The sequence below is a fragment of the Centruroides sculpturatus genome, unplaced genomic scaffold (assembly GCF_000671375.1).
Source record: "Centruroides sculpturatus isolate CEXI.00-Female unplaced genomic scaffold, Cexi_2.0 scaffold269, whole genome shotgun sequence".
Taxonomy (NCBI): domain Eukaryota; kingdom Metazoa; phylum Arthropoda; class Arachnida; order Scorpiones; family Buthidae; genus Centruroides; species Centruroides sculpturatus.
The window spans coordinates 750,548-770,874 of record NW_019384601.1 but is presented as its reverse complement, the minus strand read 5'-3'; the positions used below and the strand labels follow the sequence as shown (position 1 = coordinate 770,874).

At 26.6% G+C, this 20,327-nt stretch overlaps 1 long non-coding RNA gene across 3 annotated transcripts in view; it reads left to right on the top strand.

Moving 5' to 3' along the window:
• The first annotated feature begins 397 nt into the window (after positions 1–397).
• Positions 398–20,327, top strand: part of LOC111625009 — a 37,482-nt gene continuing 17,552 nt past the window's right edge. The window contains exons 1-2 of one of the 3 annotated variants that reach the window (XR_002756669.1): positions 398–450; positions 16,376–16,499. This is a non-coding gene — a long non-coding RNA (uncharacterized LOC111625009). Of the gene's footprint in view, positions 451–4,085; positions 4,925–12,254; positions 12,727–16,375; positions 16,500–20,327 lie in introns of those variants that run through there. The other 2 variants (XR_002756670.1, XR_002756671.1) reach the window with 2 other exon arrangements.

Below are 20,327 nucleotides of genomic sequence, written 5' to 3'. Positions count from 1 at the left end.
ACCAATTAATTTTATTATTTTTTCTCCTTTAAAAATTCAAATTTAAAATAAACAATATCACGTGCAGTTAAAATTCTCATAAACAAACAGAAATTTCACGAGATTTCTGTAATAATTTCCAATGGAAATTTTAAATTTGATAATTATAAAGAATTTTTAATCATTAGAAATAACACGCAATAAAATTGGTTTAATAAAATAAATTATAATTATAAAAGTTTTTTTATTAAGTAAAAAAATTTTCTTCATGTCATGAATTTAATCGGCCGATTACGATTTCATTTTGTTTATTACCAAGCATAATGACTTTTTAAAATGAAATCATTAATTTAAATTATTATTTGTGTAAATATAGAATAATTTTACATTTTTATTAATTTATTTTTCAGTTAAAAAAATTGTAGATGGCGTTCGTCGAGTATTATGTAGATTGATTATCGTCTGTTTCACGTAAGTCAAAACTATCAAATAAAAAAATATATGTATACATTATATCTCTGTTTCATATACATGTAAGATAAATGTTAAGTAAAATGCGTAAAGTTTTATATTCAAATATCTAATCAATAGTTTTAAAACAGGAAATATCAATTGTGAACTATCGGGCTTTATCTAATGTGTCTTGACGAAAATGAATAATGGCTTTAGTATAATTGGAGGGCACGGACTCGGCATCAACCATTCATATCGACGATTCCAAATGAAATCTTTCGCATTGATCCTTGTTATTATCAATCGTTCACTTCCTTTGATGTTCTCGTTTATTTTTTCATTCTCTACATTACGAAATTACATAATAACAGTATAAAAAGGTTTCTCTCCTTCATTATCACGAATTATATGCAAAGTACTTTTTAATTCTATTCGATTAGTGTTTGCTTGTCCACAAAATACTAAGTTAGAAACGATATGACATTGGCAGATTGGCATTGCTTAATATGTAATTTAGTGGTGCCCAAAACTTTTCAATTAGTAGGTCGTACTGAGCATAAGTCGTAGGTAGACGGCCGCAAATAGTTTTTATATTCCATATATATACTAAAAGTATCAGTATATGTGGAATATAATGTTCGGGGGATCGTAGTTTGGGCACTAATTTAATCAAATAGGAAGTTATATTATTGTGAACATTCCAATATGGCTAATGATAATCAATTAATAGATATTTTTTCCTGTAATATTTTTTAAAGTTTGAAAATCTATTTGAAATATCATTTATATGTACAGTAAAACCTGTTTAAACCGGAATAGCCCGGTACTGTATATTTTTCCGGTTTGGCAGGTTTCCGTTTTCAACAGGTTTTTTTTTCCAGCATAAAAAATCGTTCCGTTTCGAAGAATTATTTCTGTTTATGCAGGTTTCCGCTTTGGACCGGTTTTACTGTACTTATTTATTTGTTTTTGTGTTTAAATTGTTGTTCCTGTATGTATACGTATGTTTGCATTTATATAAGAATGACTTTACGGGAACTACAGATGAATTTTTAAATAAATTCATCAAATTTAACTGTGATAAATTATTATTAGCTCTTCTAGAACAGATAGAGAATTTTTTCAGTAGAAATTTGAGAAGTTAAAAATTGAATCTTGTGATTTTAATATTTAAGTGAAATTTTCAATTTTCTTTCGAAATAATGAGTTCACACATCTTTAAAATGAAAGTGATGATTTTTGTTTATTTCTGAAGGTTATGTTGCTCTTTGTTATTTAGGTTTTGGCGAAATTTTCTGGATCATGCTTGACTTCGCCAACTATGATTTTTTTTCTGAATTAAGATAGATGCTTTCACTAGTATGCATTTTGTTAGAGATTGAAGAAAGTATTATGTTTTTGTTTATTTTATTTCTTGAGCTATAAAAATAGGAAGTTTTAAGAGAAAAAGCGAAAGAAATCTATTTTTCCAAAAATATAATTTCGAAGAAGCTCAAAAAAGGATTGCTGAAAGAGAAATCAGGAATCTAGAAAGTTTATCTGAAATCATAACCAACTTATTTATAAATTATACAATTTTTCAGAAATTTGTTTTCCATTAAAAAACGTACTTAAGAATATTTTAACTTTAAACACGTTTGACTTTACACCTAGATAGCTTGAACTTATAATTTGTAGAGTTTATTTGACTACTATTTGTTTCCACATCAGTTTATCTCAAGAATTTTATTTTAATGTATGATATTTACCACAATTGAAATCAATAAAACCCAAAATTTATATAATTGTTTATTAACTTGTCTTATCTATCTAAATCATCACTTGTCTATACCAAAACTTCCTATTTTTAATTCTCCCAAATTTTTAAATCTAGTAATTAGAAGATTTGGGGAACAGATTGCTGTAGAGAAGTAAAATAAATAAAAATAACTTGTCTGAAAATTATTTTTTTTAATCATATAACGGCATCATAAAAACCAATGGACAAATACAGTTACAACTTAGGAATCATTTATGAAGAGTCCGTATCTTAGATCCCACACTGCATACTTTTATCTATCCTATTTCTAAATTTCCGCACCTTGCAAGGATTTTTCTTTTTATCTCGTAATCTTTCTGACTTTACCATACATTTTTTCATTAAAAACATTTCAAAGAGTCAATTGATTACAGAGCTGCCACAAGTATGAGTGCAGGGCGTGCACCACACGTGGCACTCATACTTATAAAATATATATATATGTATATAATATATATATAGGCTATATATATAATATATGTAGGCTATACAGTATATATATATATTTTATATACATACATAATATACATTAGGGTAAGACCATATAAGAGTATGCATTTTTGTGATTTTGCCTTATTAATACTCTAAGTATAAATTTGGATTTGATAACTATCAGTCAGCTAGGATATCTCCTTCCGCGTGTAAGTCCTACTTTTACCCCCTTACAAATTAGTGGAAATAAATCGTGAATTCCATCTTTTGATTACCATCAATATTCCTTTGAATTGACTTTGGATGACACGAACGTTTAACAAAGTTGTTACATGCTGGTCCGTACAAGTTTATTCCTCGCGGGACGAGAAACTCACCACCATTGCACACGCTTTGATCGTGCAATACTACAAATCCATATAAATATATAATTCCGGCGTTAACATTTGGACCGTTGGAGCTCGCATTTTATCTTTTAAACGCAATTTTTTGTTCCATTTTTTGTATATATATATATATATGTATATGTGTATATATATATATATATTAAGTTATATTCAAAATATGATTTACTGTGACATGTAGCTTTGATGACATATTTGATTTCCTATGAAATATTTTTACAGTTTTTTGCTTTTAGTTGCTTACAGTTTATTTCAGTTTTTTTTTTCGGACGAGTCCACTTATAATTTATTCATTTGTTTAAAATAAAATATTTTACAGACCTTAAATCAGGGATACAAATTACAGTATATTTTTAGTTCGTTCTATCAGTGAATATTGTTTGTTCAAAAATATTTTATTACGAATTTATAAATTAAAATTCAATTTTCTTACAGAAAATATATAAATATTCTATATTATATTTTAAATATTCATTTGTCTTAATTATTTCAAAAGGTCAGCTTTCATCGTTATGTTATGTGGAATGCTAAAGGACTATTTGAGATTAACTTAGCCTATAAATTTTTGTAATAATTCGGATTTCTCGTTTCATATTATTTTTGTATCAACGATTTAATATTTTATTTTTGCATTTATATTATATAGACTATAAGGTTATTATTGTACTGTACGTGACTTTTATTACCATTCATTTCTATGTTAGAATTCGTGCAAAACTGAACATTTCCATTATTAGTTTTGATAAAACTAGAAAGTGAATTTCCGAGCTTCGAATATGGAATTGTGTAGGGACTGATTGACTAAATATAGCTAATTATATTAGTACTGTATTGTGATTAAAATGAAATATTCTAACTTATATTACAATTAAAATTAGACTAATAATTTACCAATTTTAAATTGATAAATACATTCCAATTACTTATCATAAATGAAATATAATATAATATTCGAGTATTTTAAATGTTTTTATCAAGTTTATTTAATTATATTTTCTAGAAAAAAGTTAACCGTTAACTAAAAGACAATTGTAAAGATCTGAAAATATCATTAAGAAAACATCTCTAAACAAACCAATTTTATGCCAATGTAAACATTAATATGAATTGCGATTTTGTGTGAAAATCCAATCAGCAGAAAGTTTACATAATTGACAAATCAGAGTCTATATAAATTACATTTCCAGTCAAAGAAAGAAATCAAAGCTCAGGATAAAAATCTACATGGCTCTAAATAGGAACTGGAACCAAAATTTTCATTGATATTCAAAAGAAAGATACTCTCTATATTAAAAAGACTGCAATACTTTCCATAAATGAAGTTAAAGAATAATTTTGAAGAGTTCTTGAAGGTTGTAATGCTTTCGGCATAAAAATAATGAAAGATAAATGATTCAATATATTTTTAAGAATAACGGTGAAATTATTTTAAAATTATTTATAACAATAAACGAGAAATTATCAAATATAAAAATCGTTCGTGTTTAAAGTGAGATTACATAAATGAATCAAAAGAAATTTATGTTTCTCTAAGAGCAATATATGCCCTATAGCGATGTTTTATGTTGTTTTACAAGATTGTCAGAAATTCTATTGGCAATAATGCTTACTGGTCCACTAAAGTATTTTAAAACTCCTACAGGTCTTAGGAAGGGAATTGGAAAGTGAAACGAACTATCCATTCTATTACAACTGATGTTGTTCGCATCAAGATATTGTTCAGCATCTCTGATTCTATGAGGACAAGCATTATCATTCTGTAGAAGAATTCTCTTATGGTACTCACACAAGACCTAGCGTCTTATTCCGATATCTATGAGCATTCATAAAGTCAGTAGAAAATAATAGAAATCTCTGGGTAAGTCAAAGAAAAGTTTGCTCAAACTATATTATTATCACCGCCAAAATTCCTGATAAACTGTCTTCTAGAATTGTTTCAAAGAATAAATATACAGTAGAGCATCGGTTAACCGACCGTTCTAGTCGGCAAATTTCAAATGTCCGCTAGTGATGTGGCGCTACAATATTTGACTACGTCTTGGCTACTTTAATATAATTTTTGTTAAATTTTTGCGTGTTTTAGCTGGCAACACTGGCTCAACCATGAAAGGGAGGCCAGTATTTAAACGAGATTTAATTTTCTAGTTACGAGAGGTTGTTTGTTTTGTGAGCAATAAAATAATTTAAAAATAATTTTTAATGATACAATAGCGACGATTATTATTTTTAAAAAATTTGTTAGGCTTAACATCGATGAAAATTCAACGCTAAGTAGGTTAACGATATACTAATATACTAATTACATTTAACTAATTAATATCGATATACTAATATACTATACTAATAATGTATTTTTTTTCATTATTTTCGGTTATCCGATTTTTCAGTTATCCGACCAACCCGAGTCCCCAATTGAGTCGGATAATCGATGCTCTACTGTAGATTCATCTGTAAAGATGATAGAACTCCATCATTCATGAATCCAGTTAATTTGAAATCTACAGTATAGGCTGGAATAATCCATGTTTTATGAAGGGGCTAAAAGAAAATATATTGCTGAACTAATAGCATAAAGCCATTTCCATGAAGCCTTTTACATACTGTCAAAGAATTCGAAGAATGCTGCTAACTCTAGGTTAATGTTCCTTGAATAGTTAATTAAGTCTAACCACTATCTTTTGAAAGTCTTTGTTCACTATCTCTATTTATTTGAACTGTTAACTAAATCCATAGATCATTGGAACAACTTATTCCAAATTATTCGGTCACTTGAGATAAGATGAGTGGAAAGCCAGTTTAGAGTATTTTTCTTCAATTTTTTAAAATGCTACTTCAAAACTGAATTCAAATAAATTTTTATCTTATTATTTTTTAATCAAATAAAAAGTAAGTACTATTAAAATCATGTTTTTTTAAGGATAGGTAATTCGTATATCCAAGATTATTATATTTACTTGTCTTTGATAATGGAATCAATAACGAGCAATTATTTATTGTGACCTCGTCACAATGCCGCAATTTTTAATAATCTTTTAATTAAAAAAAACAGGTTACTTCCGGTCCAGAGTGGAAGTTCGTATACAGGTATACCTCGCCTTACGTCGGTAATTGGTTCCAGGAGAACGACGTAAGTCGAATTTACTTGTCTCCGAATCTACTTGTCACTAGGCTAAACCATAAATTACCATTCCCGGTTCTGTATTTTATTTATTAATGCATTTTTAATAATATATGGTTAATAAAAATCAATTTTAAGCTTACAAACAAATAAATTTTAGTTTTTAATATAGCACAAAAAAGTATTCTAAATTTACGAATGCATGTACTGTAAATACAGAACATACTCGTATATATTTTAATATGATTTTATGTGATTTAAACGTTTTTCTAGTGATATTACGACTTCAATATTTGTGGCGGACAGACGTAAAGTCGAATAAAATGACTTAAACTTGATTTTTATTTTTCCATATACCGTACTTTTTTGACAAACGACGTATAATCGGGAACGACGTAACTCGAAACGACGTAAGTCGAGGTATGCCTGTACAGTTAATCGTGGTCTGTGGCTCCTAAGCTTTCCATATCTGGTCTCGATTTTAGTAGGTTTGCCCTGTACATTATACTTCTCCTGATAACAATCGAGTCATGCCAGTCATCTATTTAACTCCATTTTCAAGAAGGTTTTTGAATTGAAATCACGTGACTCTCCGGTCCAAACCGGAAGTTAATATATAGTTAATTGGGTCCTCTGCTAAACTTTTCATATTTGGTCTCGATTTCAATCTATCAAACTCTTCTCGAGATTAACGAAAGACAGCAGACAATGGACGGACGACAGTGGAAATGTATGTCTGCAATTTGAAAATTGCAGCCCAGTTGATATTTATGTTACTCATTTGTTGAATTCATTTTGTTTTTTACTGTAGGTATTTGGAAATATTTGAAAATTTACTGTATTTCATTGCTTATTTTATGGAAATATTCATGCAAAAAGTTTATTTATAATTTTCCATCTGATAATTACCTTTTATTGATTTTTGTATTATATCAAGAATTACTTCTAATGTTTTCTACGTATTTGTATAACTTCAGTATTTGATTTAAAATAAAATATCTTAATTAAATCAATTTACTATACTGCCAATAGTACTGTAAAATGCAATCATAGCGGATTAATGTTGATTTTAATAAAGACTTTTTTACATTATACTCTCCTTAGACAGTTTTTTTAAGTATAAAATTGAAAATTGATATGCATACAGTATATGCATGTAGTAGACTGGCATATTTCTTATGGAGAAAATTCAGAATTATTGATTTTGTGATTGTGGTAAAATGGTTGTCTGAATAAACGGGTTAATAATTTTTTTTCTTTTTTTCTAGTTTTAATATTTGTTATTGCAAAGCAATTAAGAAGTTAATTTTGTTTGTTCAGTTATAATTATTTAAAAGGAAATTCAGTTTTGTTTTCTCAAAGAAAATTATTTTATAAATAAATGGTAAATAATTAGGAAATTCTAAAATATTATTATTTATGTACAATATAGAATATGGATAACAACTTGTTTATGGAGCATTATAAAACTGAATGATATAACATGCAATTTTATAGTTTATATAATTATAAAAATTTTTATTTATTGAAAGTATTATGATTTAATTAAAGATATTTTAATTAAAGACTTTTTAGTACACTGCATTCGTTAAAACATCACTATTTTCAATTTTTAATATTTAATATTTATTATCAATTCATGCTTTGCCAGGTTACTACAATTATGTTTATACTGTACTGTACATATAGTAAAACTCCAATTATCCGAATTAATTGGGACCTCGGGCCGTTCGGATATGCTGAATATCTGAATAATTGGATTTATGCTTAAAATAGTAATTTTTTTTCTGTTCAAACACCCCGTTAAGTATGCGTTTATATAATTATGTTCAAATAAAATAGTAAATGTCATTTCCACATTTACTATTTTATTTGAACATAATTACAATACCTATAAATGAACATAATTTTTTTCTAAATGAAGAAAAAAACAATTTTTTATATATACTATACATATACATACAGTACATGCCTATTTACTGTATTTTTAACAAAGTCAGAGAACAGTCCGGATAATCAGCGTCCGGTTAATTGGAATGTTAGTTTATGTATTAAAATAATATTTATCCTATTTATATATAAAATATACACATGCATACATTATTAATATAATTATAGGAAAAATTATAAAGAATTAGCAAACGTAGAAGCTACATTATATTAAAATGTAATCCATGTAGTTGTAAGTTTTAGTAAGAAGATAATTTTATTTATAGAAGCAATTATAACGCTAAATTGAGTACATATAAAGAAAATAAACATAAAAATTTGAGTTATTGAAGCTAATAAATGTAAATATACCATATATATATGACATATTTTTAATATATTTTATACAAGTGGAATGATCATTTCCGTTATTATGTTACTTAAAATATTAATTACATAAATAAAATGTAGTAATATTTATTGTATCATATTACACGTATCATATAACACATCCATAATATTTCAATATCTTCTGAAATTTAATATTATTGAATAAAAATTCGATTTGTTTTTTTTAATTTACATGTAATTCTTTCATGAAATTTGATAAATCTACGTACCTAACTTTTAATTCCGTTCGATAAATATTATAAATATTAATTATCAAAGAAGGAAAACATTTGGTGATATTGTATTGGGAAAAAATAACCTGTTTAATTAAAAAGTTATATATCATGTAAAAAATATAAAAGCTTTCTAAAGTCATTCCAGATAAACTAATAATAAATCTATTATTGAATCTAGCTTACAAGTTAGATATATTGAATTACTCAAACTAGACTAAGAGATGGAATAGATAAGTAATGAAGTAACTTTAAATATATATAAACACTTATTCATCCATAATATATATTGTTGAATAATAATAAAAAATATTCCCTTAAATATTAAAACGAATTGCATTTAATTAAAGTATATGTAGTACTGTACATATAACACATTTATTATATAACATTTTATTATTTGTTTTTATTATTGTGTTTATATTATTTCAATAACAGTTATGTTTTATGTTATAGGAAAGCCAAATCTAAAGTACATCGAATACCAATAGATATTACTGGAAAGTATTCCAGATGGTTAACCTAGCGAGTTTAGTTTGAAGATTGCCAATAGAATATAGAAACACATTCGTTATTTAAACATTCTTGCAGACATATTAGTTTAATTGTGCTCGTATGTAACAACGGTAGCAATAATTTACATTTAAAAACAAAAAAATTTTATATAAATTACAGAGTAGTAAACGATTTAAATATCAAAACAAACATCTTTTAGAGCTTTACGATATGGTTAGGAAGCAATAAATGTTTCTGTTTGTATATGTTGGATATATTTGAACCTATAATTGGTCCCAGCGGGGCTAATCAAAGAGTGACGTTTGTCCTACAAATATTTACCACAAAAAATTATTGCCACAGTAGATGGTTATTTTCAGCATACAATATTTTAAGTGTCATATATTGACTAGACATCTTGTCTTTTTTTTCTTTCGTTTTATATATAAAATTTTGATGATTTAATATAGGAAATACTCGTTTGTTCTTATGGAAAACTATTTATGTTAGATAATAGATAACTGTAAATACAGATTGAGAAACAAAACCATTTTGTCATATCCCATCCGAAATAAATATTTTTGTGTCTTTGGTTCTTGGATTTAACATCAATTTTCTTAATATTTGAAGTTTGATATATATATCACTATATCCCTTTTTATATCTGGAAAATTTTATTAAGAAAATGATATATGTATCAGATTGGATATTACATTATAAATGTGACCAAATGAAAAAATATTTTGAAATCTGGCTGTAATTTATGAAAGATTTTAACCTATTAATATTTCTTATGGATTATTGCAAAAGAAACCGAAACCTTACATTAAAGCAATCACCGTGATTGCGGGGATTGTTGAAAAATTGAAGATTTCGTTTTATTATATAAAGGTCTTTATTTAATATCTTACAATGTGGATTCTGAGATTTATATTCTATTTTAGGAATTTCTACCAAATCAACATAATAATAATAAGAGAAAGGGAGGAAATAATTCTTTTAATTTTGTAATATATGTCTGAATTAAATGAGCATTATATTTAAGTAACTTATTTACTGAAATAGAATTCTATATAGAAATTTCCTTTTTTAATAATACATATTATTTGATAATAGAAAGTTATAAAACAAAACTGTTCTTTATGATTTAATTCTGTCGTGTTAAACACTGCTTAATATAATTTCGAAATATCTTGATATATATACAACTAAGTACAATCATTTAGGATATATATATATATATATANAATTTTGTACAAAAATTTTCGTTATTGAATTGTGGTGCAATATGCTACCACAACAATCTGAAAGATTTACATATTTCTATAAAGAATTCTTATAAAAGTTATATCGAGACCTTTTTTTACTTTCATCTTATTAGAATTTCTGTTTTTAATCAAAATTCGAATACTTAATTTTCTCATTTTTTTCGTAGATTTCGCATTGTAAAACAATACCCATAAAGTTAAAAAAAAAAAATGCGAATCTGCACGCAATTACATAGTTAAAACATAATAAATGAAGGATTGTCCTAGACAATGATAATTATTAATATAGGCATTTATAGTTTATATAGTTTATATCGTTATATAGGTTTTCCTGGAAAACCTAGATTTTTTATTATTATTTAAAACGTTTAGTATATGATATGAGAGTTACATAAAGCAAAAAACAGGAAGGAGAAAACAAAGATGATATTTTAATCACATGTAAGAAATTCGAATAATACTAAAGATTCTTATCATTGTTTGAGTCGTCAAATTTTTGAAACTGTACTGTATATATCTCAGCATTTTCTTTATATCTGCTTGTAATAATTATTTGCTATTGTAGTTAACCCTAAATTATTTAAAATGAAACATTATTTTAGTAATTATTAGTATATGTAATATTAATGTTTAAAATATTATTTTTGATCAAAGAAGAATTTATAATCTTTATTTTATATTTAAGTAGATTAATGTTTCATTAAAAAAGTAAAATAAAATTATTTCTCAATCAATAAAAAAATGAACTTAAGTTCTTTCATAATTATTCGAAGTATAAAAGTGCAAGACAAATTTTTAAAAAATCAATAATTTTTAATAAAAAAAATCAAAAGAAGCCATTTAGTAATGAGACTTTATGGTATTCTTAATTAGGAATGAAATCAGTGTTTGAATTTTAAAAAAATCCTCCGGAGTAGTTCTAATATTAGAAGATTTGTTCCAAAACTAGCGAATATTATATGATGAAGTTCTTTAATTAGCTTATAATACAAGTACTTTTGAAATGTTGATGAATCTGAGAGAAAGAGAGTTTGTCTGTTCGGGATGAATGCCAAAATATCCAGTTTTTAAAATGTGATTACAAATTGAAGTTCACAAATGTATTCTGACAGTTTTTCATTAAAATAATAATATGTAAATAATTTTGAAATGAAAAAATTAGCTATACTTATAACGTGCTTGAATAAGTTTTGTATTTATTAACATTCTTAAATGTTTTTTTTTTTCGTGGATTATCCTATATGCATACTTAAGTTATTTTTACAGCATTATAGAGAAATCACAATTGAACTAAAACTTAACATATATTAAATGTTTTCAGTTAGAATTTGATCAGTTTCCTCAAAGAAAAAATTATTTTACGGTGTAATATCCTGTTGTGTCGTTTTATTGCAACATTAATACTTTTTATCTTTAATCTTCCTTACTGTTTATTAGCAGAAATCACGAGCCAAAGTTTACCTCTCTTAAGTAGAAATAATTAAATGTTACCAAATTTATATAATGTTTTATCTTGACAAAGTACAAAGAAATGTTAAATAGTATACCAGCTAACAATTGAGATCAAATTAAAGATATTGTGTTACAAGATACTGTTGAATAAAAGCTTAATTTTTCAATATGTTCTGAAATAATTTAACAGATATAAAAGAAAATGTAATTAAATAAAAATGGTTTTAATAGCAATTTAAGTTACTAAATCAAATATAATTTAAGTTATTAATAGATAATTAAAAGTGAATATTGCACAAGAAGATTGATGTGTTTTCGAGAAGTAGAATCCTTGGAATTTTGCTGAGGTAATAGTAAAAAGAATAATGAAAGATCAACATTTTCATTTTAAAATATTTCGCAATTTTAGATAATTATTTTAAATATCAAATTTTGATCATCATTTTTCGTCACAATTGTTCTGCAACGCAGTATTTGGTCATAATATGTATATTTCATCTATATGAATAAGTTAAATCGGAACTTGATGAGAAGGAAGTATTTAATTAAACGTAAACCGAAAGAAAAGCAGCAATTTATTCATTAAAATCAGAACGGAAGAAAAATATTCCAGGAAATATTGAAAAAATCTGCAGCTTTCACAACAGCTGACAGGAGACAATGCATCTGCCATGCTTCTGTTCTGTACCAATCTCGGATTGTATTAATGGAATGTTCTGGATGAGAAGGGAGGATCGCATGTCAGCAGCTAACCACACATAGGATCGTGTTTAAAGTAAAACGAACACATTTTCTAGAGTCTCCATTAGATAAACATGTGGCTCGGAATGTTGTCTTAGCTCTTACAGTTTCCTTTCGTCTCCTATCATATTTCTCATTTCATTTTCAGTAAAACCTTGTCTAGATTCGTCATTTAATATATGAATATTTAATATAGAATTTTCGTAGTATATGTTATATATATATATATTAAATCGTTGAAAATTTATGTCATTGCAACCAGTAAAGTTTAAATCTCTATATAAAGGACTTGAAGTAATTTTCTTTGATCAATCTGATTATTTTGAAGAATTGAATCCATTTACTTTCGAAACTGGTGTCAAATGTTTACACACAGTGCTTGCTTCTTTTCAAGTGACAAAAACAGATATGTCAAGAAAGGATTTTGTTTTTCTATCTTTTCCAAATGGAAATGAAAGAAGAGTTCGTCAACATAAACTCTTACTCGCTGCTCGTAAAATTATGATATTCTCATCATTTTTGATAAATTTGTCACGACGTCATCTGTCTCTCTGCTCATTCTTTTACTGTTTTCATCTGTTTCCACACATAGCATCTAAAGCTATTTCTTATTCTAGAAAATATTTTTATACGATTTACAGCTCACCTAAAACTATTTTACAGTGAAAACATTTTTATATGAGGAACTAGATATTAATAAACGTGGGTTATTGGCCTTTTAGCCGAATGGGCCAACAACTAAAATAGAACTTGGATGTATGTAATATGAGAGTGTAAGCAATTTTGTACAAAAATTTTCGTTATTGAATTGTGGTGCAATATGCTACCACAACAATCTGAAAGATTTACTAGTTTGTCCTTTAAAGATTAGATATGGAAATGATGTCATTTTACACCACTCCGGAAAGCCGGAGTTATCACTCAAATATTCAATATCGTGATCGATGATTTTGATACTTAGACAGACACCATCCGAATTTTTCATAATATAAAAATATCTGGATATATTTAGCTTCCTTTTAATGGAAAAAAGCATTTAAAATGAAAACTATTTTTCATTTCGGCATTGAAAATATTACATTCGCCATGACCTTTTCAATGTCGAGTACGAAGCTAACATCAAATAATATTAATTCTGTATCTGCTTCGGGCAACGGTTGGATACATTTAGGTGGCACAACATAAGGCTCGTGTCTTGGCAGACAATCGCTGTTTACATGTGTTTCTGACAGCTTGACAAGTCTGCAATCAGATAATTTGAACGCCATATACACTTGTTTAACTTAAATCTCTGGTTTGTTATGCGGATACCCTCGATGTTATCACTATTATTGTCTGCAGAATACATTGATGAAGCATAACGATTATTACAAAATTTATTCGCTTTATTGCATCGATGCTCCTGCACAATGATGTCAGATTTTTATATTAAGAAATATTAACTGAAATATTATTTGTTTAATATATATATATATAATATATAAAAAACATATATTCAATGAATTTTATTTCTATATTTAAAAAATGAACTGCCATATTTAAAATTTATACAATAAAATTGAATAAGACTTTTATGAGACAAACGACATTATTCTTAGTAGAAGAAAAAATTAGTCACAGAAGTGTTCCATTAAGTGGAGAAAGTGTTCGAACTTAAGATATAGCTATTCCAGTGCATTCCAGTAAGATTTTATGGCTTAAGCAGCAATTTTATGGCTTCCATCAGGTATACAAAGTGATCAGTTTGATTCAGTTCAATGGCCGGATTAGTAATGATTCGGCAAAGAACTTCAGAAATTCTGACTGTAACAAGTGCTAGATATGATTAGCCGGAAACATGATGGAACCTTTCCATGCTGTCTCTAGAGTGTAATTTGTCAAGCTGACCTACATATGGTGTTCTAGAGTATTGAAGGAAGTATTCATTAGCATGACAAAGCATATCGAAATCCATTTGCTTAATGGTAATAGCAATGGAAGAGATCAAGATTTGTGAATCTCTTATGTTCAACTTAAATGTTTTACTTAAAATATTCAAATATTTAATAATAAAATAATAGGAATTTATCTAAATTTATCAGTATCATTTCTCGAATAGTTTCTCTTAGATTAAAAAAAAATATATTATTTTTCCTAAAGGAGAAAGTAAAATTAGAAGTTCAAAGAGACCGCGAGACAATATTCTTTGTTAATTTTTATTGCGATTTTCGGCACATCCATCAGCATTTTATTTTACTTAGATTATTTGTAAAGAGGAAATTCATGTGCCGTCCAGATGGTCAAATCGCATTTGGAAACCTATACACGAGTAACATAAAAGACAACAACGTTATATTGTAATAAATCTGGATTTAGGTCTATAAGAGAAAATAAATACAGTATAAAATTCGTCTGAAGTTCACCCAGTGACGTGTCGAGTTAACGTCAAAACATAAGTGACTGTTGGATATTTTTAACACCGCAAATTTATGATTTATAGTTTGTGGCTCATTCTTTGCTTGGCCAAATGCCATTTTTGTCATCAACCGTATTAATGTTTACAATATCTTTAAAATACGTCAAGGCACGTTTGAAGTAACAACGTTTAAATTATAATTATAAACCAATTGAAAATGTTAGGAAATAGTTTCGAGTCTATCAACGTGTGGTACTTTACCAGAATATCAAGTAGATAGACTCCTTCATGCATTCTGCATATAGCATCTTTCAGAAACTTCCAATGGCAACATCAAGTCTCATGAAAAGATGAAAATCAAATTCAACTCGCCATTCTACGAAAGAATATTTTTGTTTTCCCATTTTATCAATTTTTCCCTTTTCCTCACGGTTACAAAATCGATTTTTTGTTATGAGAAGGTTTCTTTCCTGATACAAAAGAAGAAAAAAAAAAGGAAAGAAATTTTAGAAATTCTTTCATAATATGCCAGTGGGTGAATGAGGTCGTAAAAGTTTAGTACAGAATATATAAATAGTAACAATGTTAATGGGTTTTAGACATTTTTAAGAAAAAGTAATTCAATGAAGCATTACGTATATGTGAATTGGCAGTTAAGATTTAAATTAAATATTTTGATTATGCAAGGCTTAGACGAACGTAACTGCTTAGGATATTATTGCTTGACATCGCTGAGATATTTATTGTGTAGTTTATAGAGTTGTGACAAAGGTACGGTCAAAGTAAGATTTGAAACGATTGAAAAATATTGAAGAACAGAGGAAATATCATTGTCAAGATTCTCCTGAGTGGCACACAAGAAAAGATAATTTTTTCTAAAAAAATTTGACCTGTTTTCTATAAAAGATTTATACTATTAGATCCTTCAAATAAAAATTTGGATTATTTAAAGAAAAGATTTCAATGTTTGAACATAAATAACGTCCTGTTAAAATTTGAAAGAATAAATCATGCAGTTTAATAGTTTATATGAATCACTAATATTCAAAATAAGCGTATATTTTTGTTTCTAATCGTAAAAATTATATCTTATATTTTAGGACGTAAAGAAAAATATTAAAAACATATCTTTTGGTAAAAATTCATTTTCAATAAAAATGTTAAATATATAAAATTACACGGTTAAATAAAAAAAATAATCGATATATAATTAATGAAATTTAAAAAATTTTTACATATCTAATTTAAAAAAAATCGATTCTCATTACTTCTTTGTATCTTAATTTAGGTAGATTTGTTTAACGAAAGTCTCTAACATTAATAGAAGTACATAGATGAAGAGAGAAAAGAAAACGGAAAAATAATTTTTAAACATAAAAGTAATGGAGTTTGAAAGACAATAAAAAAATGAAGTAAGTACTTTGAGTTTATGCATTTTTGATGTAATTTTCAATGTGCGATATCAAAAGGTATTAAGATGGTAGGTCTTTCAATTAAGTATGAGGTGATACATCACTTTTGCACATAACGTGAGATCTCGACACCGACGAACACGCCAGAAATACAGATAATCATAATAATTTCTTATGAGAATAATCTATTTGTAGATATTGTTTACCACGAAAGTTTATCATTTCTTACGCTGTTTTTTTTTTTTTTTTTTTTTTTTTGTTTAAATACATATAATTGAAAATCGATACAATGTTTTGTTACGATTGACCTATTTTTGGAAATGAAATATTTCTACACGGGAGAAATAAAATTAGATACTGTATTTCTTTTCATTTTCCTGATAAAATTTCAAATATTTCTATATAGTTTTACCTTTAAACAAAATAAATCTAGCACCGGATTAATGATTTGGCTATTTGAATGCTCTCGTAGTATTTCTAAGAAAGTAAATAATATTTTTCGTGTATCTAACTTACAATTCCCTTATCACATGTAAAGTGAATTTATAAAATCGTGACGAAATTCTACCCATCCATATTTATATCCGAAAATTTGATATCAGATTGTATGCGATAATTTATAGAGTCAGAGGATATCTATTTTATTATGATAATATAACAAGAGAGAAATTTTACTGAAAAACTAAATAGTATTTTACTTCCGTTATTATTATTATATATATTTTTTATTTCCATCCAAATTATTACGTCTGGTCACCATAGCAACAGAATAACATTGATAAATCGAAATATCCATTTGTGTTTCTAACAATAATATATATGCTTACAAATAGATAAAATTGATAAAGAAACAAAAATTTTTTTAAATAAATANAAAAATTTTCCCTGAAAGGAGCCACATAGATGACCGGCATGACTCCATTGTTAACAGGAGAAGTATGATGTACAGGGGCAAGACAATAATTTGAGGTGGAGAGCATATATTTTAAATTAAATAAATTAAAAGTATGATTAAAAATTGTTCGTTTTTACATTAATATACCTAAAATATATTATGGTACAGTCATATATCAAAGCTATATAGTGTATCTGTATCGACTAAATAGATAAAAATTCTGTACACTTACACTATTAATTAAAATGTTTATTAAGTAATTATTCGTATATGTTATTATTTTTGTTCATTTGTTGGATGATATTTATTTTTAAACTTAGAGAAAAACTTTAAATTTTAGAAGCAGGCAACAGTGTTTGTACTGTACGGTCTCTTGTGTACGGTGTAATCGCTTTGTACACAAGAGACATCAGATCATGTTACTAAGTCCTTAACAAGCTTTTCCTCTATATCAACCAAATTTTCCCACTAGATTATACCAACATCCCGCAAAATTTCTCGTTTTCCAATATATTATAACCTTATTCTCTATAATAATCTTATAGAACCACGGACGTACATGATTGTATTTTAACTTTATTTAAAATTGTATTAAAAACATTTAAATATGTATAATTTTTTTAATATTAGATTTTAAACACTTTCAGATTGTTACCATTTATATTTACTGTTAAGTTTAAATGATAAAGATAATTTAAATTGCTATCAAAGTTTATATTAATTTGTATGCGACACTTCCCTTTTCCGTTTAGAGGTGTACAGTACATAATAACATGGAAGATAATCATGTAGTCTATTCGTTTAAAAATCGTGATTTGTTTGAAATATACAAAAATGTTTTCTAGTTATTTTCGAAGGTATCTTTAGATGTGGAAACAAAATGCTTTTATCGTGTTCTTGAGATATAGAATGTGACAGACAGCTAACGTTTAGACTAAATATAATAAGATATAGTTTTATATATTCATTCTCTTAACTGTCAAAAGATATTTATCCATTTTCATGAATATTCATCAGCTTCGATAAACAAAAATTTTTTTAAATATATTGCTATCATGCTTATAAATCGTAAAATAATCCACTTTATAGTTTTCTTTTTGCTGGGATTTTCTTGATTTATCATGTTTTAAACTGTCTTTCACCCTTGGGCACAAGTCGTCTTAACTTCATAATACACCCTGATGTTGCCTTCATTTTGCTTGCACATCTCGTCTCCCCAAGAGATCGAAAACAACTAATGATTCCAGTTAAGTAACAACTGCTATCCTAATTATTCCAAAACTTGTCCTATTCAACCTCTTTCCCTATTTTTATTTACCTCATTAATTACTCCTGTCTTCTTTAATATAAACATTATACTGAGGTTACGAACCGAATTAAATTCATCCAGATATTTAATGAATTAATTGTTTCTTAACTTGAATTAAACCGGATTATTTTAATAATATTCGCAGGATCTTCTATGGGTTATTTTATTTTTACAGATATTTTTTCATGTTCTAAAAGAATTCTAATGTAAAACAACATATCGTAATTATATTATTGTAGTCCACAGTTCTTTATGAGTGTGAGAGTTTATCAGTATCTTTTATGATTTCTTCTACAGATTATATACAATAACTTAACGGGTACTGTTCCTTATTTAATCATCATTTGTTATATCAACATTTATTATTAACAATCTGGTACACTAACTCTAACTTGAGTTATTAAAATTATAATCATTTTTATTCTTAGATATATATTATTGTAAATTAATAGCCAGTTTACTTTTCATGGATACTTGAGACATAATTACTCATCTTAAAATGATTTATATAGATGAAGTTGAGAACATTTAGGAAAGTAAATTATGAATAGTTTTTAAAACTTCACATTTTATTTAGCCTTATAAATTTTATATTTGTAATTAAAATCTATTTACCAGTGTATACAAAAACATAATTTACACGAACATCTATTAATTTAAATTTTATATATAAAACAGAATTTAAATAAAGGTTATCACTAATAACATTTTTAGATATTCATACTGGAAAAGTTTATATACAGTCTACGAACATAAACGTAATATTTAAATTTAATTTATATATTAATAACTAGACGTATACATATTCAATTATTATAAACACTTGTCACTTATAATTAACAAAATATATGTAAATTAAGATGAAATTATTTTTAAGAACTTGATTAAATGGTTAAGCGGAAATGGATTATTCTAAATCCGTGTGAAGTTTGCATTTGATCTGATTTCTTGTGATATTTTTAGTGAGTAAATCTACTCGCACCTATTTGCTGGTCTGACATACCTGTACTGAGTAAAATTGAGGCTGGTTACATATTTAATTAGTACCTCTCTAGAAAAAGGAATTGTTTTGTTTTTTATTTAAGCACCACTTCTTTCTAATTGTGTAAACAAGGGCAATTATAAATCATACAACATAATACTAGGGGAGATCGGGGCAAGATCGGCATGTTAAGCTTTACTTAAATTCTGTGTAATAAATACTGCTGTAAACTGAAAAAAAAAGCTTTGCATATTGTCTATTGGAATGTTACCTTACTATAGAACTGGTTAAAATCAGTTTGGAAATAAAAATAATTAAAATAATTACAACTTTACAAGAAGAGAGAAATTGACGAAGTTGCCCCGGGTATAGGGGCAAGATCGGCAACTTCTCTCTTTTTGTAAAGTTGTAATTATTTTAATTATTTTTATTAAAGTTGCCCCTGGTATAGGGGCAACAGTAATGGGGCAAGATAGGCACGTATATAAAATTATGTTATTAACAATGTATAAGTTGGAATTCACTATTAAAACAAAGAAATACAAATCCAACACCCATTTAATATTATTACAACGAAATGCAAGTTCAAAGACATATATACATGAATAACAAATGCAAACATGTTTTCATTTATCATCTGTT